At 44.5% G+C, this 25855-nt stretch overlaps 1 long non-coding RNA gene across 1 annotated transcript in view; it reads left to right on the top strand.

Annotated features, from left to right (window-relative positions):
• The window catches only part of LOC101670020, a 180132-nt gene that overhangs the window by 98946 nt on the left and 55331 nt on the right, over nucleotides 1–25855 (top strand). The window contains exons 3-4 of the long non-coding RNA XR_001179939.2: nucleotides 1073–1192; nucleotides 2927–3046. This is a non-coding gene — a long non-coding RNA (uncharacterized LOC101670020). The remainder of the gene's footprint in view (nucleotides 1–1072; nucleotides 1193–2926; nucleotides 3047–25855) is intronic.

Here is a 25855-nt window from a genome sequence, read left to right as displayed (position 1 = left end):
GATATTTTATTTTAAAATAATTCATAAGTACATCTCAGAGTTTTATAAAATAGCTCATAAATGTGATGGCTTATAAACTTACCCGAGCTAATCTGCCCCCGCAGACTCACAGTTATTATTTATCACTTTCTCCCAAAGTGAAATATAAGAAGTATTCCGGGCCATTAGTTAAGATGTATAAACAATTGATAACAGTCCTGTCTTATGGAGTTTCCCTTAAATACCATATAAACATGATGTGACCGGAACAAAGACACAGAGGAATTTCTTTTTGGTCAGTTGTTCCTAATGAAAGAAGTATTAAACCAATCAATTCACTCTTTTTCCATATCTACTTTCTACAGTTTATCATGCAGTGCAAACACAAAAGCAAGCCCATACATCCAAGAATCCTAGACCATGCAGCTTTTTTTTTTTAAAGATTTGCAGACAGAGAAAACAAGTAGGCAGAGAGGCAGGCAGAGAGAGAGGAGGAAGCAGGCTCCCCACTGAGCAGAGAGCCCGATGAGGGGCTCGATCCCAGGACCCTGGGACCATGACCTGAACCAAAGGTAGAGGCTTGAACCCACTGAGCCACCCAGGTGCCCCATAACCTTTAAGAATGATTTACCATCTTTATCTTTAGGGATTTTGATTTCAAAGTCAGTTGTCTCAGAGCCCTGGATCTGAGATCCAATGTAAACCAACAGAATCAACATTTGCAGCCATGTGATATCACGATAAACTACCAGGTCGATACAGAGCTATTCTTCCACTCTGGGAGGATGGCTTTGGCTTCTTTACAGACTCTTTGGAGCAGCATTTAAAGATTCTATTTATTTGTTTGTTTGTTTAAGTAGACTCCATGCCCAACACAGAGCCCAACATGGGGCTCTAACTCACGACCCTGAGATCTAGACCTGACTGGGATCAAGAGTCCAATGCTTAACCGACTGAGCCACCCAGACGCCCCAGCATTTATAGATTATAATGCCACATGTAGACAACATGAATCCTTAATGTATATTCTGAACTTAGTCAGGATGGATGATTTTCCTTAGGTAGGTAACCAGCTCCTGGAATTCTCTTTCAGAGCCAGATTTCCTAGCTGCAAATGGGTGCTAAAAAGTCCCAACAGAAAGATGGAGGAAAAAAAGGTGACTCCAACTGCAATGCCAAAGAATAAAGAGCCACTGCTTTTGTCCACCAATCCGTAAGTAACAACTACAACAACAAAGTATGACTACCAGAGTTTTGTAAGTGGGTCCACTCCAGGCATCTGCATATCCTTTGGTATTAAGGTAAAGTAGCTTATTAACTTTTCAGTTGTAAAGTACCGCTCCCATACAGAGGAGAATCCCAAACAAAAATGTACAGCAAACACAATGAATAATCAAGATCAGTACTCAGATAGCCACCACCCAGGTCAATAAACAGACATCGCCAAGCCCATGACTCTTCCCTCCTAAACAGTATGCACCCTTTTCCCCCATTACCACTCCTTTGGTATTCTGACTGCCATGGCAGCCACTGCCTTGCTTCTCCTTCTATTTCTACCATCCAAGCACTTGGTAAGCCCCTAGACACTATGGTTTCATTTTTGCATATTTTCTTTTACCTTCACATACATGGAATCATCTAATACGTATTCTTCTGTGACTGGCTAATTGGACTCAGTGTTACATTTGAGAAAATACAGAGGCCCCATGACTGTACATTCTTTCCTTGTTCAAGAACTGTGCATGTTCATCTCATTTCTTTTTAGTCTGTGGAATATGCTATTATATGGCGAGACCACCATTGGTTTACACATTCTACTGTTGATGGACATGGGGTCATTTCAGTTTAGGCCTGTTACAAACGAAGTTACAGAAGTGCTCACGTTTCTGTTGTTTATGTCCTTAGAAGTGAAACTGCTGCTCCATATGGAATTTTCCTTGTTGGGGGACAATGCCATACTGTTTCCTGTGGTAGTGGAATCAATTTAAATTGGCCCAGATGTGTATTTGCTAGTTGCTCTGCCAACACTTGATATAGTCGGGTTTTGTCTTTTATCTCATTGTGTTTTTTATTTGAATTTTCCTGATGACCAATGTGGCTGAACCCCTTTTCGTATGTTTGTGGGTCATTTGGAAATCCTGTTTGTAAAGTGTTTAGATCTTTTGCCCATTTTCTTTTGAGTTGATTGTTGATTGCATTTTCTCCTCCTCAGTGGCTTACTTTTTACCCTCTAACTAGTGTCTTTTGATAAAAAGAAGTTCTTAACTTTTATTTTTAAGATTTTATTTATTTATTTATTTATTTGACAGAAATCACAAGTAGGCAGAGAGGCAGGCAGAGAGAGAGGAGGAAGCAGGCTCCCTGCTGAGCAGAGAGCTCGATGTGGGACTCGATCCCAGGACCCTGGGACCATGACCTGAACCAAAGGTAGAGGCTTGAACCCACTGAGCCACCCAGGTGCCCCATAACCTTTAAGAATGATTTACCATCTTTATCTTTAGGGATTTTGATTTCAAAGTCAGTTGTCTCAGAGCCCTGGATCTGAGATCCAATGTAAACCAACAGAATCAACATTTGCAGCCATGTGATATCACGATAAACTACCAGGTCGATACAGAGCTATTCTTCCACTCTGGGAGGATGGCTTTGGCTTCTTTACAGACTCTTTGGAGCAGCATTTAAAGATTCTATTTATTTGTTTGTTTGTTTAAGTAGACTCCATGCCCAACACAGAGCCCAACATGGGGCTCTAACTCACGACCCTGAGATCTAGACCTGACTGGGATCAAGAGTCCAATGCTTAACCGACTGAGCCACCCAGACGCCCCAGCATTTATAGATATAATGCCACATGTAGACAACATGAATCCTTAATGTATATTCTGAACTTAGTCAGGATGGATGATTTTCCTTAGGTAGGTAACCAGCTCCTGGAATTCTCTTTCAGAGCCAGATTTCCTAGCTGCAAATGGGTGCTAAAAAGTCCCAACAGAAAGATGGAGGAAAAAAAGGTGACTCCAACTGCAATGCCAAAGAATAAAGAGCCACTGCTTTTGTCCACCAATCCGTAAGTAACAACTACAACAACAAAGTATGACTACCAGAGTTTTGTAAGTGGGTCCACTCCAGGCATCTGCATATCCTTTGGTATTAAGGTAAAGTAGCTTATTAACTTTTCAGTTGTAAAGTACCGCTCCCATACAGAGGAGAATCCCAAACAAAAATGTACAGCAAACACAATGAATAATCAAGATCAGTACTCAGATAGCCACCACCCAGGTCAATAAACAGACATCGCCAAGCCCATGACTCTTCCCTCCTAAACAGTATGCACCCTTTTCCCCCATTACCACTCCTTTGGTATTCTGACTGCCATGGCAGCCACTGCCTTGCTTCTCCTTCTATTTCTACCATCCAAGCACTTGGTAAGCCCCTAGACACTATGGTTTCATTTTTGCATATTTTCTTTTACCTTCACATACATGGAATCATCTAATACGTATTCTTCTGTGACTGGCTAATTGGACTCAGTGTTACATTTGAGAAAATACAGAGGCCCCATGACTGTACATTCTTTCCTTGTTCAAGAACTGTGCATGTTCATCTCATTTCTTTTTAGTCTGTGGAATATGCTATTATATGGCGAGACCACCATTGGTTTACACATTCTACTGTTGATGGACATGGGGTCATTTCAGTTTAGGCCTGTTACAAACGAAGTTACAGAAGTGCTCACGTTTCTGTTGTTTATGTCCTTAGAAGTGAAACTGCTGCTCCATATGGAATTTTCCTTGTTGGGGGACAATGCCATACTGTTTCCTGTGGTAGTGGAATCAATTTAAATTGGCCCAGATGTGTATTTGCTAGTTGCTCTGCCAACACTTGATATAGTCGGGTTTTGTCTTTTATCTCATTGTGTTTTTTATTTGAGTTTTCCTGATGACCAATGTGGCTGAACCCCTTTTCGTATGTTTGTGGGTCATTTGGAAATCCTGTTTGTAAAGTGTTTAGATCTTTTGCCCATTTTCTTTTGAGTTGATTGTTGATTGCATTTTCTCCTCCTCAGTGGCTTACTTTTTACCCTCTAACTAGTGTCTTTTGATAAAAAGAAGTTCTTAACTTTTATTTTTAAGATTTTATTTATTTATTTATTTATTTGACAGAAATCACAAGTAGGCAGAGAGGCAGGCAGAGAGAGAGGAGGAAGCAGGCTCCCTGCTGAGCAGAGAGCTCGATGTGGGACTCGATCCCAGGATGCTGAGATCATGACCTGAGCCGAAGGCAGAGGCTTTAACCCACTGAGCCACCCAGGTGTCCCTTAACTTTTTTTTAAAAAAGATTTTATTTATTTACTTGGCAGACAGAGATCACAAGTAGGCAGAGAGGCAGGCAGAGAGAGAGAGGAGGAAGCAGGCTCCCCACGGAACAGAGACCCCGATGTGGGGCTCAATCTCAGGACCCCGGGATCATGACCCAAGCCGAAGGCAAAGGTTTTAACCCACTGAGCCACCCAGGCGCCCCAGAAGTTCTTAACTTTTAATGTATTACTCTTTTCTGTATGGCTGATATTCTTCTACCCCATTAAAGGAATCTTTCCCTACCAGAAGATCATGAACATACTCTCCTATGTTATATGCTTGAAGCTTTATTTGGCTTTGGTCTAGTTGTCCTGGGGAACCCTGATTTAAAACCCAAATTTAAAACCCTGATTTAAAATCCAGAAGGAATGTGGATCTTACTCCTCTCCTCCCAGAATGTTCCTGGGCTCCTTGTGCAAATGTGCTTGAAGGAGCAGGAGGCTGGTGGTCTTTTAAGGTGAGGGTAATACTCAATTGGCATTTCATGCTCACTTTTTGGGCCCCAGCAACCTGCACATTCTACATAGTGCTTTCTCACATACATCCAACTAAGTCAACTCTCTCTCACTGTCTTCCTCTTTCCTCTCCCCTTCCCCCACAAACTTTTCCCAACTCCTGGAGATTTACTTGTACTTCTCCAGCAGCAACCTGCCTTCCTCTTATGGAGCAGTCTGTCTCCTCTTTATTTCAGAGTTCTGCACATCCACCCTTTACCCTCTCGCTACAGCAGTGGCCCCACAGCCCAGCAACAAGATCCTTCCTTCCTGAGAGACTGAGGAGAGGAGTTTTAAGTTCTACAGTTCTGTTTGGGACCTCACCTTCTTGAGGTCACCTACTAGACTGTTTGGGACCTCACTTGGCTGTACCGTCCAATTCCAGGACCCAGAGTTTATTTCATCTCTAACCTTTTTAAAATCACAGGAAGAGAAGGTTCCTATTCCCTTTCCTGAGGTCAGGGGGCATTTTCACCACTGGTCTGTGCTGGCCCCACTGTTCTTTTACTTATTTACTTACTTCTTTTTGTACTCCCTCCACTCCCACGTACCTCCCCATTCTAACAGACTCAATTTATAGCTCTTGATCTGTGTACATTCTTATTAAAATCTGTATCATCACATTCCGTGCATAACATTTTATTGCACGGATGATCCTGTGATACAGATTTCACTCTGCTTCTCACTCTGCTCAGCACCATGTGTTCATATCTGGCCGGGCAACATCTCTGCAATTCATTGCATTTCACTCTATTTCACTGCAAGAACCATAGCTTCTCCATGTGCTGCCTTATGGGGCAGAAAAGTCAAGATAGAGCCGGGACAGCTTGTTTTAAAAACAATGAAATATTCAAATTTCTGTGTAATTCTGGAAGAGCAAGGAGGCCAGCCTAAAGGAAGCAGACTCACCCGTCATTATCTAAAAAGCCTAGTATGAACAAGACCAGTTGGACAAGCAGTCTTAGAAGAATCTTGACTTCCTAGGGCTCCTGCATGGCACTGTCCTTACCTTTCCTCCAATCTAACTCCAAAGAGTCCTGAGTACTGAAGGGAATCACAAAAATGAAGTTAAATTTTAAAATAATATGATAATAAACAGATAAATAAATGGAAGTGTAGTATGTGTGAACACAAGCCTTCCTGAGAGCTGGTACCTGCTGTTCCCATGGCAGTGGAAGTCAAGGCCTTTGGCTTCTGCAGAAATAAGAGATGGCATGAATGATTTTGACAGCAGAGCTCAGATGGGCATGCTTCACATCTGTGCCAACATCTGTGGTCACAAGCAGTGGTGGCACCAGCAGGATTTTCATCTTCAGACAGCCTTGGCAGGGCCAGCAGTTCTCCCCATGTCACGGAGGAGAGAGGAATGTTTCCTACCACAGAATAGTCACAGAAGGAGCTAATCACTTCTTTCCTTCCCTAGTGGGTTCTAAACACCTGAGAACTATATTAGAGGAGACAGACAGAAAGCCAAGGTCATCTTCACACTCTTAGTGCTGATTTGGAGAACAAGCTCTCTACCACCTCCTTTATGAACTGAAGGCAACTGACAGAGTAGAGCTGACCTGATGTACACAGCAAGTTTCAGGTGAAACATCTCCCCTCCCCCCCACCCCACCCCCAGAGCAGAAACCTGGATGAATAGAGCAGAAGCCTGCCCTGATTGCTAGAGACTAGAGATATCACTTGAACCTACCATATCTTAGTGCAGGTGGCCCAAGGGAAGGAGAAGGGCACACTGCTTGCTTATGTAAGCCACCATCAGTTTAGCTCTTCCTCAGGAGAGGTAATAAGGAAGTGGAGTGAAGGGTGGCTGTTTCCTCACCAGCCCTTTTGAAAGGGCTGAACTATACAGAGTGTCCTCTACTATGGGCAGAAGCAAGAATGTGTAGAAAAGATAAGAAAGGTCCCACTTGCAAAAATTTGTGAGGCCCATGGAGCTCCTTGGGTGCTGGTGGGACAAAGCCAAAGAAATAATGATTTGTGACGCTTGTTATGACCCTTCTTCTACACATAGATATACGGATACCTTGGAAATCCCAATCCATATTTTGGAGGCCCTCCTGAAGGGATTCTAATATTGTAAATTCTGACCCCCCCCCCCAGGTGGGTGTGGGATTTCCCACTTCTTGCTTTCAGAATGACTCATAACCATGGAGACCAAATGCTTCATGGCTGGGATCCTGGGGTATAGGGTCTTGAGATACCAACCAGGGGAAAGGAGATGAAACCTCTTTGCCTAGTTGGATCCCTGAGATGGACCCCTGAGGTCCTAAAACGTCAGGCAGAGAGATCCTACCCATTTCCTTTGTGAGCTGCCTAGGGGCTGGCACGATTTACATTCTCTTGAGAAGGATCGTCTTTCTTGGAAGCTCATCTGGAAAGCAACATATATGGACACTAGCTTGTTTCCAGAACAACAGAGGAAATCCATGGCAGATATCATCTCCTCCTTTCCCCAGAGCCCTAGGAAAAATGTCCTTGGAACAGGACTGAAATTCACAGAATAGGCGATTGGGCAGGCAATGGAGCCCAGGATAATAGCCACATTGTAGAGCAAGTGCAGAAATGGCCAATTTCTGAGACAGAAGAGGAAAAAAAAAATGAGAGGGCAATGGGCATGGAGGCTGGATGGAGGCTGTGACTGGGGAAAAAAAAACTTTTGACAAGCCTACTGAGTAAGTAGAGAGCAGCAAGGATCTGCCCAGTAAATTCCTAAATGCCCAAAGGGCAGGAAAATAAAACTTCAGCATTCGCATTGATAATGAAAAAAATCCTACAGGGGTGCAGGAAAAGGGGACACCTTTGGGAAGGAGGGAACCATTATAGCAGCACTAGGATGGAGATAGGAGAGTCTGAGCTTGTTGGATGCTTTTGGATTGTCTTTAAAACTGCAGAAAAGGGAGAAGATGGTTCTCAGAAGGAGGTGACCAGCAGGGGTGGGAGAGGGTAAGATCCCCAGGGGATATGGAAGGGGTCCCCAGGGGAGGAAAGATACATCTATTCCACTGATGCTTCCAGGGAAGAATAGAGGCAAATGACAGTACATCTTGGACAGAGTGGGGAAAGGCGACAGATAGCATCTTATTGTCACCATTCTCTCTGTGAGGTAAGCAACAAAATCATTGCTTAGAGTGAAACAAGACCATTGTGACCCAGAGGTTAGAGGATTGGGAAACACCGAGTGAGTCTCACAGAAAGCCAGAGAGGAGGGTGTGGGGGTTATCAATCCAACTCTTTATGTGACAGCTGAGGACACTGAGGCCCAGAGAGGTAAAAACAATCGCAGAAAGGGACTCTCAGCAGACAGCCCATTCCTAATCCAGGGTTATTTCTATGGCTCCCAGGTGGGAAAGTAGTCAGGGAGACAACCAGCTGAATCTCCTCTTAGAGTCACCAGCCTTCCGAGGGATGAGCTCTTGGCCAACCTCCTGGACCACTGGGCATGATGTTTACCTGCCCACCCCTCAACTCCTGAGGCAAAAAACTCTCTTCTGCTTCTTGGGATGCTCTAGTGCTGGTGACAAAGATGGAGGAAGGACCTCCAGGAGATGGGGACAGTGGAGGAAATGGACCACAGAGGCAGCATTTGCAGGCAAAGCTGCTGCTTGTATGTGCCAGCCTCACAGGAACCCAAGGTTAAGAGTTTCAAAACAAGTTTGTGGCTAATTTAAAAAAAAAAACACGAAACCAAATAGATTTCAGCTCAGTAACTGCTCAGCAGCAACTCTGCCTCATAACCTGACATGCCCTACACTAGAGCTGTCTCAGAATTCTGTTTGTCAACTAGTGCCTGGACCTGTGAGACCTAGAAGCCCAGACTTTGTTCTCCTATGCAATCACCATCTAGTTCCCAGGACAAAATATGGTATCTCCTCCTAGAACAACCTCTAGGCCTGGTGGGGGACATCAGAGCCTCAAGGAGAAGCCAACCACCACAGTGTTCCCCTGATGATGTAGCTGGTACCTGGAGAGCTGAGGAAGGGCAAAGTCGCCTCCCAGTCCTCTGGTTGCCCTGACCCCAGGGAAGGAGGACAGAACTGAGGTCTTGGCCCATGCGCTAATGAACTCTGACCTCTGGCTCTGCTGACTTGGCTGGAGACCCAGCATACCCTCCACCCCCGGATCCCACCTCCCAGGCCCCTCAAGGGATACAGTGGGGCCCTTCCCACCCTCCTGATCCCAGCTCCTGGACTGTGTAACTGCAGACACAGTGAGAGGAAGGGCCCATGGACAGCATGCGGCCCATGTGGCAAACAGTCCTGAATCCTCACCATGAGGCTGGAGGCCACCGGTATGCCCTTTGGTGCCAACTCCATAGCCACAGATATGCCAAGACGCGTCTCCCACTCCGCCCCTAGGAACAATATCTGAGCAGGATCTGGAGGAATCCCCAGAAGGCAGAGGCAACGTCTGTCCATGCTCTCTTGACCCAGAGAGAGGAGCTTCAGTACAAAAACTGTACTGAAAGGCCCTGAGGCCGGATCCTTGCTGTACCATGAACTGGCTGACCTTGGTCTCCATTTCGTCCCCTGGCACATGGAGTGTAGACACTGCACGACATACACAGGGGTGTCCTGTTGGGACACCCAGAGCCTGTGCTGCCCCCTGGTGTGAATTTAATTCTATTCTATTCTATTCTATTCTATTCTATTCTATTCTTTCATCCCCCCCCCCCCCCCCGTGAAATTTTAAAAAGAACTCTCCACTGAGCTGGTACAACCCCACAGAAGCCTGACTTGGTGAATACAAATGTTAAGCCTCCAGGGTCGGCAAGCCGAGCACAGGCTGGATTTCAGCCTTGACTTGTCTCTGGATTCATGTGGGCACCGAATGAGACAAAGGCAACGAACATAACTATAAATGTGGACAGGATGGAGTGCAAGGCTGTGTACATTTGAATTTTATTTTCACACAGGATCAATATTCACTTCCCCTACCTCACACTGCACTGCCCTTTCCAAGCTCCTCACTGACTGTTTGAGGGGCATGGACAGCAGCAGTGGCAATCAGCACCACAGAACTTTCCCTGTGAGGAGAGAGACAGGTGTGACCAGGTGGAAGGTAGGTGCAACTGAGAAGCCAGATGCTTCTAGAAAATGGGCTTCCTAGTGCTGAGGAGGCAGAGAGGAGGCATAAGGAGAGAAGGGAGAGTGCAGACGGTGCTGGGGGCTCTGGGCAGGTTGGACCTGGGCAGGTGCTGCCACAGTCTCCCCTGCTGGGAAACCCCAGGACTCGCTGGAACCAGTCACTAGGGCAGAGATGAACCAGCAGCTAGATCTCTGGAGGATAGACCCAGGAGCTTGGAGCCAGCTGGGTACAAGGTTGGAGCAGCCCCGACAAAGGCCACTCCCACAGGAGTCACCTGTGTTCCAAATAGAAATCTAGAGCAGGAACAGGAACTGATTGCTGGCTAACACAGGAAAAGATGAAGAACAAGAGGGAGGAGAAAGTTGGAGAGCAGGGGAGGGACCGAGAAGCTTCTTCTGGCTTTGCTGGAGGGGTTCAACACTCTGGGTTATCCCGTGAGGCCCCTGTTTTTTTGCAGCTGCCTCTGCCATTGTCAAGGACAGAGCATGTCAGAGGCTCCTCTGTATGTTTGGAATGCACCCTCCACATTCGCCCTCAGTGTTCCCTTCCTCTCTGTTGGCCATATCCTCTAGGGACCAAGTAGCTTGAAGATGTGGTTCAGGAGGCAACAGGAGATAGGGTTGGCATCCAGGGTACACTCTTACCTGCTGCCCTTGGAATACTCCACTTAGGCACCCCTTCTCCAAGTGTCCCCTTGGTATAGGGCAGAACAAGACACTTACCCCAAATCCAGGGGCCCTCCCTGCCCTTAGCCCCTCTTCTCCATGTAGGGCAGCAGCCAGCTTAGCGGCAGGATCAGGCATCACCTTCAGATCTGGGGTCTGAAATCAGAGCAGGGGCAGAGGGCGGTTGTCAGGGACCCTGGCCCCTCTGCCAGCTGTCAGTCCCACAGTCCAGAGAGCAGCTTTGGAGGGGAGCTGGGGGTATGCACTGCTCTTCTCTGTGTGCCCCGGGGCAGAGGAGAAAGGGTCTGAGGGGCCTGCTCTGCCCAGTACTTAGCCTAAGATCCTCCTCATAGTCATTTGCTGCATAGATTCTCCTCAGGGCCCATCATGCTCCGGAAAAGCACAGCAGTGAAAACACATCCACAGAGAACGTTAGGAAAGCTGGCACAGTGGCGTGTGCTTTCTTAAGGAGAGTGAGAAGTCACACTGTGTAAATCCCAGCTCTGTGTGGGGCACTGTTCAGGGGTGATGCTGAAATCTGAATGTCCTACAGAAGCTGGAGGCTGGGCTGGGGAGAGCGAGCGTGGAGCTAAGCCAGGAAGGCCAGAGAATGTGAGGATGAACGGGAAAGGTGGGGCGGGGTCTGCAAAGACAGACGGCAGGAGCTGGTCAGCCGAAGAAGACTCTGTGAGGAGGGAACGGCTCACCCTGCCCACGGACCCATCTCTGCCAACACGGTCAGGAGAAGGTGCGGGTCAGGACTGTGCCGACCCCTCCCAGGGGGCCTTCAAGACAGCAGGGGCAGGAGGGCAGGGGCAACAGAAGCCCCTAGAATGCTTGGTGGATTCCAGCCAGACAGCAAGTCTGAATGGGGGTCCCTCCTCTCAGCTGTGTCTGTGGACAGGTGAGGCATCCCTGGGACAGCCAGACTGAAGGGATCAGAGTGAGTGTCCCAGAGTGGAACAGCCTCAGAAACCTGAGCCAACAGAGAAGCTCAGGCCCAGAGCAGGGTGTGTCCCCTCAAATCTGGGGCTTGCAGTAGGGCTCCAGTAGGGCTCCAGTCTAGTAGAACTGATCCAGGTGTGCTCCACTCAATAGAACAAGGGACTGTGGCCTGAAGGTACATGGGTGGCAGCTGGGGACACGTGTTCCCAGGAGCAGAGATGGGAGGTAGGGAGAACCTCATAGCTCCATGCTCCCTAGGCTTCACCTTGTCCCACATCTGCTTATGGCCCCCAGAGTGCTCCCCACCAGGGCACTGACTTCAGTGTTATGCACAAGGAAGTTGTCCCCCCTTGCTCCCAGCGCTCCAGGGCCTGGGGGAGGCAGAGGCAGCACGGAGGGTGAGGAGGAGTCGAAGTGACTTCCCACCACAGTCATCTGCGAAGGCTTCCTACTGGATGGGTCCTGGAACACAGAGCAGCATTTCTGGAGGCTTCACTGGGGCCTCGGGTTGATTTCTCTCACCCTAAGACTTACTCTGAGAGAAAAATGGACAGTGCCCAAGTCACAACCCTGCACTTGAACTGAGCTCAGGGCTCCCAGCCCTGTAGGGCTCTTTTCTCTCCCACTTTGTACTTTCAGGCAGATCCCCTTCTTAGCCCTCCCTCATTTCTGAAAATCTTCACACTCCAAACCCCATACACTTGGAGTCTTTTCTCTGGAAAATATATGGAGATTGTTCCCTTTCCCACAGTGGCCACGATGGGCTCCCCAGCCTGGTATCTCCCTGATAGAGCCCACAGTTCTGCCCCTGTCATGAGCGTTATATCAGCATCACTGGGCTTCAAGTGTCAGTCCCTGCAGGGTTCCCCAGGGCAGAGCCACAGCTGTGGTTAGGAATGTGGGTTTGGGAGTCAGGCAGCTCTTAGTTCAAAATTATCCCTACCACTTAAGCCCCCCAGGTCTGTTTCCCACCATAAAGCTGTTATAACAACATCGAGTGCCTCACATTCTAATGTGACAGGGTGTTAGTATGTGCCTGGCACATAGTAAATATTCAAAACTATGTTAAGGAGAAGAGCATTTTAACTTCGAGCCCTCCTCCCCTGGGCTGGATCTGTGCATTCTTATCTCAACCCCTACCCCGCTGTGGCCCCTCACTGTGGCTACAAGCCACTCCCGGTCCCCGGCCTTCCCCAGTGCCCATCATGCTCAGCCCCTCTCCCTGCAGTGGGGGAGAGACACAGCGAGAGGGAACACAAGCAGGGGAGAGGCAGAAGCAGGCTTCCTGCTGGGCAGGGAGCCTGATGCAGGGCTTGACCCCAGGACGCTGGGATCATGACCTGAGCTGAAGGCAGATGCTTAAAGACCGAGCTACCCAGGCACCCCGCCATGGGTTCTTTATGGTGGCGTCTCTGTGGTGTCTCCAGTGGATGTCCTAACATCACTTCAGTCTCACAAAGAATATGCAGAGTTTTCTTCAACCCCTTCCTCAGACCAGCTTCCCAATTCTTCAGAAGGCCACTCCATCATCACGGCAAACATGGTCACACCAAAGTGGTTCTTGTTTAGAAGATCACCAAAGTCAGGGGCACCGGAGTGGCTCAGTGGGTTAAGCATCTGACTCTTGATCTCAGCTCAGATGAGATCAAGAGCCCCACGTTGGGCTCTATGCTAGGTATGGGGCCTACTTAAACAAACAAACAAAAATCACCAAAGTCCCATGCAAGGAGCAGGGCTCACTTCTCCATTCCTTGCCTCCTTCATCCATTACCTGGCCATGTCCCTTGTGTCTGCTTGTGTCTAGTCTCCACCCCTCCCTTTATACTGTGCAGTCACCACCATAGCCCTAGTGTTCAGTTTTTTCAATTTTGTCCACAGTTTATGGCAACCTTCTCTGCCCTCAGTCTTGCCTCACCCTGGACCCCAGGCATGTCTTCACTATGGGTCTCATGGGCCATGTTTTCCTCTAGCCTCAGACGCTTCTCATCCAGTGAGGACAAAGCCCAGCGGCTCCCCTCTGGCTTGGAGACTTTTCGAGGGGTGCTCCAGGCAGCCCTCTAGCCCTGTCCCCTTGCCGACCCCAGTCCATGCCGTAGGAACAGCTCAGGCCCATCTGCTCCAAGACCCCACTGGGAGTTTGTCATGCTTCTCATAGCCTCATCTCAAAACGAGTCTCCCTCCTAATGCAACCCTGGTTCTGCCTCCTGTGCTTCCAGCATCCCCTGCCTTCTGGAGAAGATTGAAAAATAGTAATAAGGATGATAATAGCTCCTGTCTGTTGAGTGTTTCCGTGAAAGGGGCCGTACTAAGCATTCCACATGCATTGTCTTCTGTCATCTTCTCCTTGCTCCTGTGAGGTAGACACTGTTATTTTCACTCTCATTTGAAAGATGAGGCTACAGAGGGGCACGCTCTCAAAACCATAAAAGGAGAAATGCTGGTTCAGTCTGAGGCCAGTCAGAATTCAAGCTCAATACTTCCTGTCATTCCTGGCTGTAGAATCCTTGGGTTGACCTTTCCTGAAGCCCCACAAATATCTTTCTATCCTCATTGCCCTAAGAAGTCACTTACTTTTGACCTGTAGAGCACTTGTGGGTAAAACAGTCTATAAGAGAAAATGATAAAAATTCATTTAAAGGGTTGATTGATATTTCTAAAATCTATTTAAACTGTTCATTTGTTTGAAGAAGCATCTGCTCTTTTGTACCTTTCACTCCTTCCTCTTAATAAGCCAGTCTTGTGCTCAGCCTTCATTCTGTGCAATTCAACAGGTGGTACCTGGGGACAGAGAACATATAAGGCTTCTCTCTGCCCTTGGGACATGTATGGTCTCATTTTGGAAAATGGTTCCACAGGAAGTGATTAATGACAATGTGACAATAAGCAGTCACACTTCTAGTTATCTAATGTAAGGACTGAGCGTGGTCCCTCAGGAATAGAGAGTGGGAAAGGCCCTATGTAGGAAGAAGTTTGAGCAAGAGGAGGATGTGTTTTGGTGGAGAGGGCTTTGGGGCCCTCCATGCACTGTTAACTTGTGGAATGGTGAGGTGGGAACATACAACAGCTAGAACAGAGGGATGGGTGCTGTGGGCTGAATGCTTGTGCCCCCACAAGTCATATGTTGAAATCTACCTCCAATGTGATGGGATTAAGATGTAGTGCCTTTGGGAGATGATTAGGATTAGATGAGGTCCTAAGGGTAGAGCTCTTAAGAATGGGATCAGTCCCCTCATAAGAGTCATGAGAGAGCTTGCTTCCCCTCTCTGATCTCTGAGGATACAAGACGCCAGCAGTCTGCAACCCAGAGGCAAACCCTCACTGGAACCCAACCATGCTGGCACCCTGATCTCAGACTTGCAGCTCACAGAATGGTGAGAAATAAATTTCTGTTGTTTTTAACCAGTCCAGTTTATGGCATTTTGTTATAGCAACTCAAACAGACTAAGGCATGATCCTTGTCAAGGAAGCACAGATCTTCTTCAGTATGATAAACGACAAATCATCATACTCAAAATTTATTCTAGGTCCCAATGAATAGAATTGGCTAATCACTTTTCTATTGTCCACCTTTTATGCAGTTTAATTTTTCTTCCATATTCTGTGTGGTCTGTCCTCGTCTTTTACAGCGCTCTTGAGAACCCTGCCCAAGTGGAGAATTAAACTTATAGTGTAATAAGTTCGTTGTTTGAAAATGGTCATGGAGCCTCACTCTTGGCTGCCTGGACAAAGAGCCAGCTGGGACCGGGAACTCCCCACTTCTCCCAGCGGGAAATGTGTGATGTTTTCTGACACCAAACGTGTGGTTTTTTTCCAACACGAAATACTTGTCATTTCCCAGTTCTCTTACACCAACTGGGTGTCCAACAATTCAATCCACTTTTGACACTAATTAGAGGTAACACAGATCCTACAGGTTAAGGACTCAGCCCCACATGTCTGCCCACCTTAGATGCCAGCTAAAAAAAAAAGGCTCTCAAGAATGACTCCAAGGGCACCTGGGTGGCTCAGTCAGTTGGGTTTCTGGCTCTTGATTTCAGCTCGGGTCATGATCTGAGGGTTGTGGGATCATGCCCTGCATGCCAGTGCTCCTCTCCCCCTTCCTCTGCCCCTCCCCCTGGTCTCTCTCTCAAATAAATACATAAATCTTAAAAAAAAAAAAAAAGAATAACTCCAAAGTCTGAAGCCTGGGCAATTGGAAGGATGAAGTTACTATCATCTGAGGTAGAGAAGCCTGCTGTTGAATCAGGTTTGGGGAAAACAGGAGGAGTTTGGTTTGGAGACTGTATTAGTTATCTAATTGCTACATAACAAAGTACTCCAATATTTGGTGATTTCGGAAAACCATTTATTATCTTGGAGTTTCTGTGGGTTGGGAATTCAGGAGTGGCCAGCCTAGGTAGTTCTGGCTCTGTGTTTCTCATAAGGTGTCTTTTGGGATGTCACCAGCCTCTTGGTCTCACACATCCCCTCCACTCTGTCAGGAAATCCTACTGATTCTATCCCTCTCTATGTATCAAAGCACAATAGTGTCGTCACTTGAACTGTCACCACCTAGTGGGAGCCACTGCCAACTCTCTCCCTTGAAGTCTTGCCTCAACATTGAGGTCTGAGTAATCCTTAAACACTTCAGCCAGAGCAGGCAGTTCTTTTTCTTAAAACTTGCAGTTTTGGGGATGCCTGAGTGGCTCAGTTGGTTAAGCGTCTGCTTTTGGCTCAGTTCATGATCCCAGCATCCTGCTGGGGGGATCCTGCTCCTTCCTTCCTTCCTCAGTTCATGATCCCAGACCCCTGCTAAGGGGGAGCCTGCTCCTTCCTCTGCCTACTGCTCTCCGTGTTTGTCTGCTCTCTCTCTGACAAATAAATAAAAGTAAAATCTTAAAAACAAAAACTTGCATTTTTTATCATTCAGAGTAGAAACCTGTCTTAGTCCACTTGGACTGCTATTTAAAAAATTCCATTGATCGGTGGCTTTTAAACAACAAAAAAATTTATTTCTCACCATCTGGAGGCTGGGAAGCCCAACAAAATCAAAGTGTTGGCAAAGGCAGGCTTGCTGGTTCATAGCTTCTTCTTGCTATAACCTCACATGGTGGAAGGGATAGAAGAGCTTTCTCAGGCTTCTTTTATAAGGGCACTGATCCCATTTGTGAGGTCCCCTTGTGACTTGAGCACCTCCCAAAGGCCCCTAATAGCATCAACCTCCTAATAGCATCAACTTGGAGTTTATTTCAACATATGAATTTCAAATGTGAATAAACATTCACACCATAGCAAAGTCCAAATCATTACCATGTTCTAGAAAGCTCTAAATGATCTGTGCTACCCCCTTATTTCTCTGACCTCATCACCAGTCTCTGCCCAGCCACACAAGTTCCTCAAACATGCTCAACACACTCCTACCTTAAGGCTTCTTCATTGACCGTTCCCTCTGCCTGAAATGCTATTCCCTCAGATACCTGCACACTTACCACTTTCGCTTTCTGAAACTCTTTGCTTAAATATCACTTCCCAATGAAGATAAACCTGGCCACTCTCCATTCTCCCTCTCCTTCCAGCACTCTGGTTACCTCTTAAACTGCTTTACTTTTTCTTTTCCACCGTACTCTACTTCAAAATACTATTTAATTTACTTATTTATTATGTCTCCTGTTTATTGTCCATATCACCTGCTAGAAGGTAAACTCCAAGAGTCCACTGATCTTTATTTTGTTCACTGATATATCTCAAGTGCCAAGAATAGAGACTGACACATAGTAAGTACTCAATAAATATTACCCCACTAAGACTACAATTCAAAATATGAAATATAGCTGGTAATGTGATCACTTTTTAACACCAGAATAATGAAAACAACCTAAATTTCTTTTTTAAAAGATTTTATTTATTTATTTGTCAGAGAGAGAGAGTGTGTGTGCACAAACAGGGGGAGGGGCAGGTAAAGGGAGAAGCAGGCTCCCTGCTGAGCAAGCAGCTCGATGTGGGGCTCCATCCCAGGATCCTCACATCATGAGCTGAGCCAAAGGCAGATGCTTAACTTAATGAGCTACCCAGGTGCCCCAAGGGTAGACATTTAGCTGAACCAAATGAAATTGCCACTTATATAGCCAGATAAATAGATAAAAACATGATTGATGGATAGAAATGTGTATAGGTAGGTAGATATAAAAACCTGGGATGATGACCAGAACTGAAGGCAGACACTCCACCAACTGACCCACCAGGTGTCCAAAAAAAAAACCCCTAAATTTCTAAAAATGGGAAATGTTGAATAATTTTCCTTGATGGGATATTAAACAGACATTTAAAATGAAGGGGTTTTTTGTTTGTTTTTGAAGATTTTATTTATTCATTTATTTATTTGAGAGAGTGCATGCAAGTGAGTGGGAGGGGCAGAGAGAGGGAGAGAGAATCTCAAACTGGCTCCAGCACAAAGCCTGAAACAGAGCTCAATCCCACGCCCCTGAGATCATTATCTGAGTTGAACCATGAATCAGCCACTTAACTGACTGAGCCACCCAGGCATCCCTAAAATGAAGTTTTAAAATACATATAATAGTATGAGGAAAATACTTAAAATGCTAAGTGGAAAATCAGGACACAAAATTATGTATGCAGATATTGGACTAAAACTATATTAAGATAAAAAATACATATAGAAAAAAAGCAGAAAGTAAATATATCACAGTGAGATGAAGATGATAAATTAAGCCATACTTCTGCTTGCTCTCCACACTAAATCAGTAGATAGTAAGAGGATTAAGAGAAAAAAGAAAGAAAAAGAAAAAAACTGGGAGAATTAATAAAAGAAAGCCTCACTGAAGTGGAGTCAGGAGGCCAGAAGGGGAATCTGTCATCCCTACCACTCACTGTAGATTACAGACCCCAACAGGAAGAGACTTACCTTGTACGTCTATATTAGTTTACAACCCCATAAGGCAAGAGAGAGGTTTTCTTTTTCCCAGCAACAGCCCAGCCAATGAGAGACAGTCACAACTCAGCCAATGAGAAGTCACAATTCTTGGAACTGCTCCCAACTCCCCCCCTTTCCTCTATAAAAGAGTGTTCCTCTCTTCTCTTGACTTGCCAGTGGCTTTGCAGTAGCTTGCAGACTGCAAATTGTGATTCTCTGCTTTAACGGAATAAACACATTGTTGCTGATAAAACAACTGGCAGTTTTCTTTTTAAAGTTAACAAAATCAATAACAGCAAATGTAAATACGAGGTGGTATTCTTGGTGAACTAGAATTTGCGAGGAATATGGAACCATAGTCCCAATTCCTGGAAGAGCAGACTCTGTCAAAATGTGGGAAAGGTTATGGTCCCTGAGCCAGGAAGAAGCAGACACAGTAGGCAGTAGGAGGGGACAGTGGTCAGGGTGACTCTATGCAGATGCTGTACTGGAAGGATGTCTCTTCTCCAATCTCTGCCCTTCTGCCAGGCAGCCAAGAGCAAAGGTGTCAAACCCAATGTGAGTAAGGATGAGAAAAAAGGAAGGCCACTGATCCAATAAATCTGAAGTCAGGGGAGAGAGAACAATGCCTCTGTAATCAGAAACACAAAATAAGTGATCAGAAAACAGTTCTAACATGTTAATAATCATGGAAAGTGCAAATGAATTGAATTAATATATTTAAAAGAAGAGTCTTTCAAATTGTATTTTAAAAAATAATTGTATGCAGTTTATAAAGATATACCTAAAACAAAATGATGCAGGACATTTGAAAATAAAGGAATAGAGAAAAATACTATGTAAAATGCTAATCAAAACAAAGCAAATGTAGAAATGTTAGAATCAGAGAAAATCAGACTTCGAGTCAAAAAGCATTAAAAAGGGCAAATCAGGATAGTTTTTTTATATTGATAAAAGGCACTCCACCAGGGTAACAGGTTATGGATTTTTGGGGACCTACCAGTGTTACTTCAAAGTTGTCAAATCCCAGTTTTAGCAGATTAATTTAACACACTGAAATTAATAGTTCCAATGAAAAAATAAGTCTATAGATTAATGCGATTGGATGAAAATCTAATGCAATCCACAAATGCAAACATGTACATAATTTAAATTTTTCTGATAGCTACAGAACAAAAACACAAGTGAAATTTAATGTCTTATTTAACCAAATATATCCAAAATGTTATCATTTAAATATGTAATCAATATAAAAATAATTGATTTTTCATACCGAGTCTTCAAAACTAGTGTATATTCTACACTTAAAGCCTGTCTCAGTTTAGACTAATCTTATTTCAAGTGTTCATTAGCCACACGTGGCTACTAACTACTGTATTGAACAGCAAAACTATAGGTAATTATATAACAAAATTTTTGTCAAATGTCCTCATTAAAAATTCTTTAAAGAATTAAACAATTCAAACACAAATTATAAATATTTAGAGATGAACAATGAGAATGTGTCAGAACTTTTTATGTGTATTAGATTCAGTCATAAAAAACACAGATATTCAAATTTATATAGAGTAATCAGAAATAATTTAGGAAAGACTGAAAATTACAAAAGTGTGTTTTCAAGCCAAGAAACTCCTAAAAGACTAGCAAATAAAGTCAAGGTAGAAAGAAGGACATAAAAAAAATAAAGGTAGAAATTATTGAAATTAGAAAGCAAATCAACAGTACAGTTGAAATGAAATTTACCAAGACATCAAAACTAGTTTTCTTCAGATGTTTCTTTTCCCTCAATTTTCTGCTTTACTTCTCTTACCAAATTTTCTATGAAAAATGTTCCTTTTTTAAAAAATATTTATTTATTATTTATGTGACAGAGAGATCACAAGTAGGCAGAGAGGCAGGCAGGGGTGGGGGAAGCAGGCTTCCTGCTGAAAGGAGAGCCCTATGTGGGCCTCTATCTCAGGACCCTGAAATCATGACCTGACTCGAAGGCAGAGGCTTAACCCACTGAGCCATCCAGGCGCCCCTCCTTTTTTTTTTAAATGAGGAAATTTATGAAGATTAATCTTTTTTTTAATCAGTTTCAGAGGTAGAATTTAGTGATTCATCAGTTGCATACAATGCCCTGTGCTCATTACATTCAGTGCTCTCCTTAATGCCCGTCACCCAATTATCCCTTCCCTACACCTACCTCATCTCCGCAACCCTCTGTTGTTTCTTAGAGTTCAGTGTCTCTTATGGTTTGCCTCCCTCTCAGTTTTCATCTTATTTTATTTTGAGGCCTAATCTTTTCTAAATATTAAGCATTGATTTTATCATACAAAAATCCTGTCTTTAAAAAAAATTGTCCTATAACATCACAGATAACTTTGAAAGACTAATCCTCAAATGGCAACACATTAAAGTTAGAGTAGTAAAATCTGTTTTTAAAATTTGGTAACTTTGAATAAATAGCACTTTAAAAACAACTGGGTGAACTGTTTGAAAACTGGGCTGCTTAGATCCACTGGGGAATACTTCGTAGAAAAAGGCATCAGTAGAACTCTGGAAGGAGTTCTCTAAGCTTTCTCTCCCTCACAGCAGAATCCTTATGGAAGTCTTATGACTTTGTGTTCTGAGTAGAGGAAAGCCAGGGGTTTCTAAAAATGAAGAGTAGCTGGCTCAGAAATGCCTCAGGGAATGGCTATTGATGGTTATTGCCTGGACTAGAGATCTGGCCTTTTATCCTTAGGAATAAAAAAAAAAAAAAAGAAAGAAAAGAAAAAACAAACGAGGAGGAGGATGAAAGTTAGCATTTCCTCTGATAAAGACCTAGTACTTGAAGAATAACAATCAGGGTCAGAACTGAGCCCTGGGAAAAGTGCATGTGCGCATGCACGCACACACACACTCTGGACTGGGCTGTGAGGAGTCACTACCTGGTCGCAGTCTGGTCACCTACACATGGTTGTGATCAGTACAAGTCACTTACCCTTAGTGTCCCCCGCACCATCCCAGCATCTTGCAGGGCAGGGAGTGAGCTAGACAGAGGAAAATTCCTGTGTGTAGAGTCCTAGCCCTAGAAGGATATTCCCACCAATATTCCCTAGGAGAAGAGATGCCCTTCCGGAGAAGCTGGGCCCTTAACCTGGGATGTGGGTCCCGATGACCTTCCTCTGATTTATCGAAGGAGAGCTTTGTGACAGCAGCAGTTTCCCTCTGTAGATTCTCAGATGCTATCTCCCATGGGCACAGACACTTAATTAAAAGTTAGGTTCAGTGCGTGTGTGTGCATCTAATCTCGGCTGGTCCACCTGAGAACCCCTGAGAGCCAACCCTAGTGCACCCTTGACCCCCCTCACTCCACACCATGGTCCCATTTCAGCTCAACAAGATTAAAGAAACTATCACGAACCAAGAGAAACTTACAAACTGCAAGCACAGTATGCATTGGAGGGAAAGGAACTGCTCCCTGAAAGAGGAAGGTGATTCATAGAACAGCTACAGCAGATGATAAAACACTTCAGTTCTCTTTAAAGAAGTTAGGGGTAAACAATATCTCTGGTATTGAAGATGTGAGTATGTTCACAAACCAAGAACAGTGGTCCACTTTCACAAGGCTAAAGTGCAGGCATCCCCAGCAGCGAACACTTTCGCCCTCACAGGCCGCACTTGGAGAGAGGGTTAAAGAGAAACGAGTCTGGAAGTGAGGAGAACTTTAAAAAGAAGCAACAGAAGGCGAGTAAGAAGTTATGAGGGCCTAATCAGGACCATTACCATCACGACTCCTTTCACCAAGTAGTTACATGGAGGCTCCTGGAGTCGTGTAATGCAGAGCTGATGTAGTCCAGACAAAATTAAGGAAAAAGCATAAGATATGCAGCCACAGATTTGAGACATATTTGTGTAATATAATTGATGGAATTTGATGAAAGGATGAAGAACAGGAAGAGCCAGTGACTATACTCATTTCGAACAAAGGCAAGTATTTAAATGTGGTACTAGTGGCCGTGATTGGAGCAAAATAAGAAACCCATAGCTGGGTGGATAAACGACAAGATTGGATTTGAGATGTTACTTCTGAGGGTGTCTGTGGCAAGTTGAGAGGAGACCTCCAGTTGGCAGTGGACTATATGAGTCTAGAAGTAAGACAAAGATAAAGATCCTGAAGCTTCCACCGTGAATTGTGTCACCCTGGGAGAAGTTGCCTCATGAAGATGATAAGAAGAACACTGGGAGCAAATCAGTTTAGAGAAAAGCACTGTTCTGGAAAATAAACTAAGGAGAAACAAAAAAGCAAGAACAACCACCAAAAAAAGAAAAGAAAAGAAAAGAAAAGCATTGTCTCTTAAAGGTCAACGTAGGAGAATTTCAAGAAAAGAATCATAAATAGCAAAAAAAAAAAAAAAAAAAGAATCATAAATAGCATCAAATTCAAAAAATAGATCCAGGAAGGTAAAGATTGAAAAGGGTTCATTAGATTTTTTTTAAATGTTTTTTAAAAGATTTTATTTATTTATTTATTTGAGAGAAACAGTGAGAGCAGAAGCAGGGGGAAGCAACAGGCAGAGGGAGAGGGAGGAGAAGGCTTCATGCTGAGTGGGGAGCTCGATGTGGAACTCGATCCCAGGACTCTGGGATCATGACCTGAGCTGAAGGCAGATGCTTAACCGACAGAACCGCCCAGGAGCCCGGGTTCATCAGATTTGCTTCCAGAAAGTCAGTCAATAGTGAATGGCAACAGCAGTTGCAGAGGAGTCCTGGGACCCAAGTCAGGTTGTGGTCCATGGAAAACTGAATGGGCAGTTATGGTATGAGGCAGGACCCCTTCTGTTCCAAGTGTCAGAAACCCAATTCAAACTCACTTAACAAGATAGGGATCTATTATAGCATGTGGTTAATCTTAAAAATAAAACTGCCAGTTATCTGGCCAGCAAAATGGGTTAATTCAGGAAGAGCAGAGAATGGCAACTCAGTACATGCCAGCTACAGAAAAAACCACGGGCAAGTCTGGAGAACAAAAGAGAGGAACATTCTTTCATAGAGGAAAGGGGGGAGTTGGGAGAAGCTGTTATAAATTCGACTGTTTCCCTGTTGGCTCTGTGAGACGATAGCCAAGGCAGAGTCATCTGCACCTGTGATCAGGCTGCAGCCCACACTAGGAAGGATTCCCTAAATCACGGTTTAAGGAAGGTGTGTGGGAAGGGCCCAAGGACTCTGGCTTCCTTCATTTCTCTGACTCTCAGGTGTCCCAATTTCATCCCCCTGTTGTGTTTCCCCACCTCCTTGCCTTTTATGCTAATTTTAGAACAGGGCAGAAAGTCTGGGTTTTGCAATTCTTCAAGAAGTTGGAGTAACTGAGCCTCAGCTATCCTGCCATGAGCAGGAGGGTCTCTGTTAACAGAGCTGCATATTGTCTCCTTTTTGCTTTCAGCTTGGTCAACTTGGATCAAAGCTTGTCTTTCTAAAAGCAGCAAGAAACAGCTGAAGGGGTTCAGGGTATACCACCCCAAAAAGTGCATAATGATTATTTTGAATTAAATTTACATAAGAAACAGCTTGTACAAGAAGGGCACTCTAAGCGTCCTTTGTCTCTCTAAAAGCAGAAAAGAAATCTCCATGTGAAATGTACCCTCTCTGTGCCAGGAGGAAATGGGACATCCTTATCACCAGAGACAGAATTTGGAGCCAAGAAGTCTACCTAAACAAATCTTACTACTTCCTCTCTAATTTACCCTAAGCTCCAGCTTCCCTGTCTTGTTCATCCTCCACAAATTTATCCTTCCCTTGTCAAAACATAAAATAAAAGCTACCTGCTTTGGTCACTTCTTTGGGTCTCATATCTTTGGGGCCCTGTATGTATGAAATTAAATTTGTTTTTCTCCTGTTAATCTCTTTTTTATAACCTGGGGTTTCTCAGCCAAAAACCTAGAAGGGTAGAGGGAAATTTATTTCTCCTTCTCTACACAATATTTTCTACCACTCTGGTCTGCAGTGCGGAAGAGTTTAACCAGTTTCATCACTATCACATAACAAGGAAAGACAGCTTCTCACTCAGCCAATTTCACATTTTGGAGTCTCTGCCCTTTTATATCTTGATTTGACTCAGAGGTCCTTCTTTCTGTCTTATTTTTAGAAACATGGAATAACTTGCAGTGCAATGAGATGCAGAATTTAATTGGGCTTTAAAATTTAAAACCTTTTTCAAGGCTACCAGATAATGATGAACTTTGTAAAGCGACTGACTTGTAATCGAGCATGTTAGAGGGGGCTAAGGGCTAGGAGGAAAATGAAGATGGGAAGAGGAATATGGTAGAGGGGTGCAGGTTTGAAAAGGGTGTCACTTACAAAATAACATCTGATCAAAGACCTGGAAACCATGCAGATATCTGGGAGAAGGGTATCCCAAGGACAGCCAACAGTAAGAAGAGTTGTTCTAAGGCTAGATTAAGCCTGTTCTGCTCCCAGCACAGCAGAGAGAGCCATGTGGTTGAAGGGAGGTGAGCAAGGGGAGACTGGCAGGATACACATAATGAACAATTTCCTTATTTGGGAGCTCTTGGCTTTGACCAGTATTTCAATTTTACAAATAATGTTGCAGTCAACATTTCATAACTCATTTCTCTAGTCTAGATTCCTGTAAGTGGAAAGAAATCCTGGATTAAATGAAGTTCTTGATTCATCATACCAAAATTGATTTCCCAGAAAGTCATAGAGATTCCATATCCACCCAAAATGTATGAATGTACTCATCTCATCCCTCATCACCATTAAGTATGGCCCTTTAAAAATCTTTGTCAGGGGCACCTGGGTGGCTCAGTGGGTTAAAGCCTCTGCTTTTGGCTCAGGTCATGATCCCAGAGTCCTAGGATCGAGCCCGCATCAGGCTCTGTGCTCAGTGGGGAGCCTGCTTCCCCTTCTCTCTCTGCCTGCCTCTCTGCCTACTTGTCATCTCTGTCAAATAAATAAATAAAATCTTAAAAAAAATAAATAAAATCTTTGTCAATCTGATGAGCATCATGGTAATGCAGTGTTGGTCTTATTTAGAGTTCCTTAACTACTAATCAAGTTGAATTTTATCATATGTTTGTTGGCCAGTAAGATTTCCTCCTTATTCATTGTTTTTCATCAATTTTGCCCACTTACCTACTTAAAAACTATTTTTCTCATTCATTTGCACACTCTTTTTGTTAAGCTTATTGTCTTCAATCCAGCTGCCATAACAAAGTACCATTGACTGGGTGACTTACAAACAACAGACATTTTCTTCTCACATTTTTGGAGGTTGCAATTCTGAGACCAGGGTGCCAGCATGGTCAGGTTCTGGTGAAAACCCTCTTTGGAGTTCCACACTGCTGACTTCTCACTGTGCCCTCATAGGGTGGAAAAAGAACAGACCAGCTTGCCAGCTTTCTTCTTAGAGGGCACTCATCCCAT

The sequence above is a fragment of the Mustela putorius genome, unplaced genomic scaffold (genome assembly GCF_011764305.1).
Source record: "Mustela putorius furo isolate JIRA1106 unplaced genomic scaffold, ASM1176430v1.1 tig00003898_pilon_pilon_pilon, whole genome shotgun sequence".
Classification (NCBI taxonomy): Eukaryota; Metazoa; Chordata; class Mammalia; order Carnivora; family Mustelidae; genus Mustela; species Mustela putorius.
The sequence above is the reverse complement of the archived record's forward strand: the minus strand, read 5'-3'. Positions and strand labels throughout refer to the sequence as shown.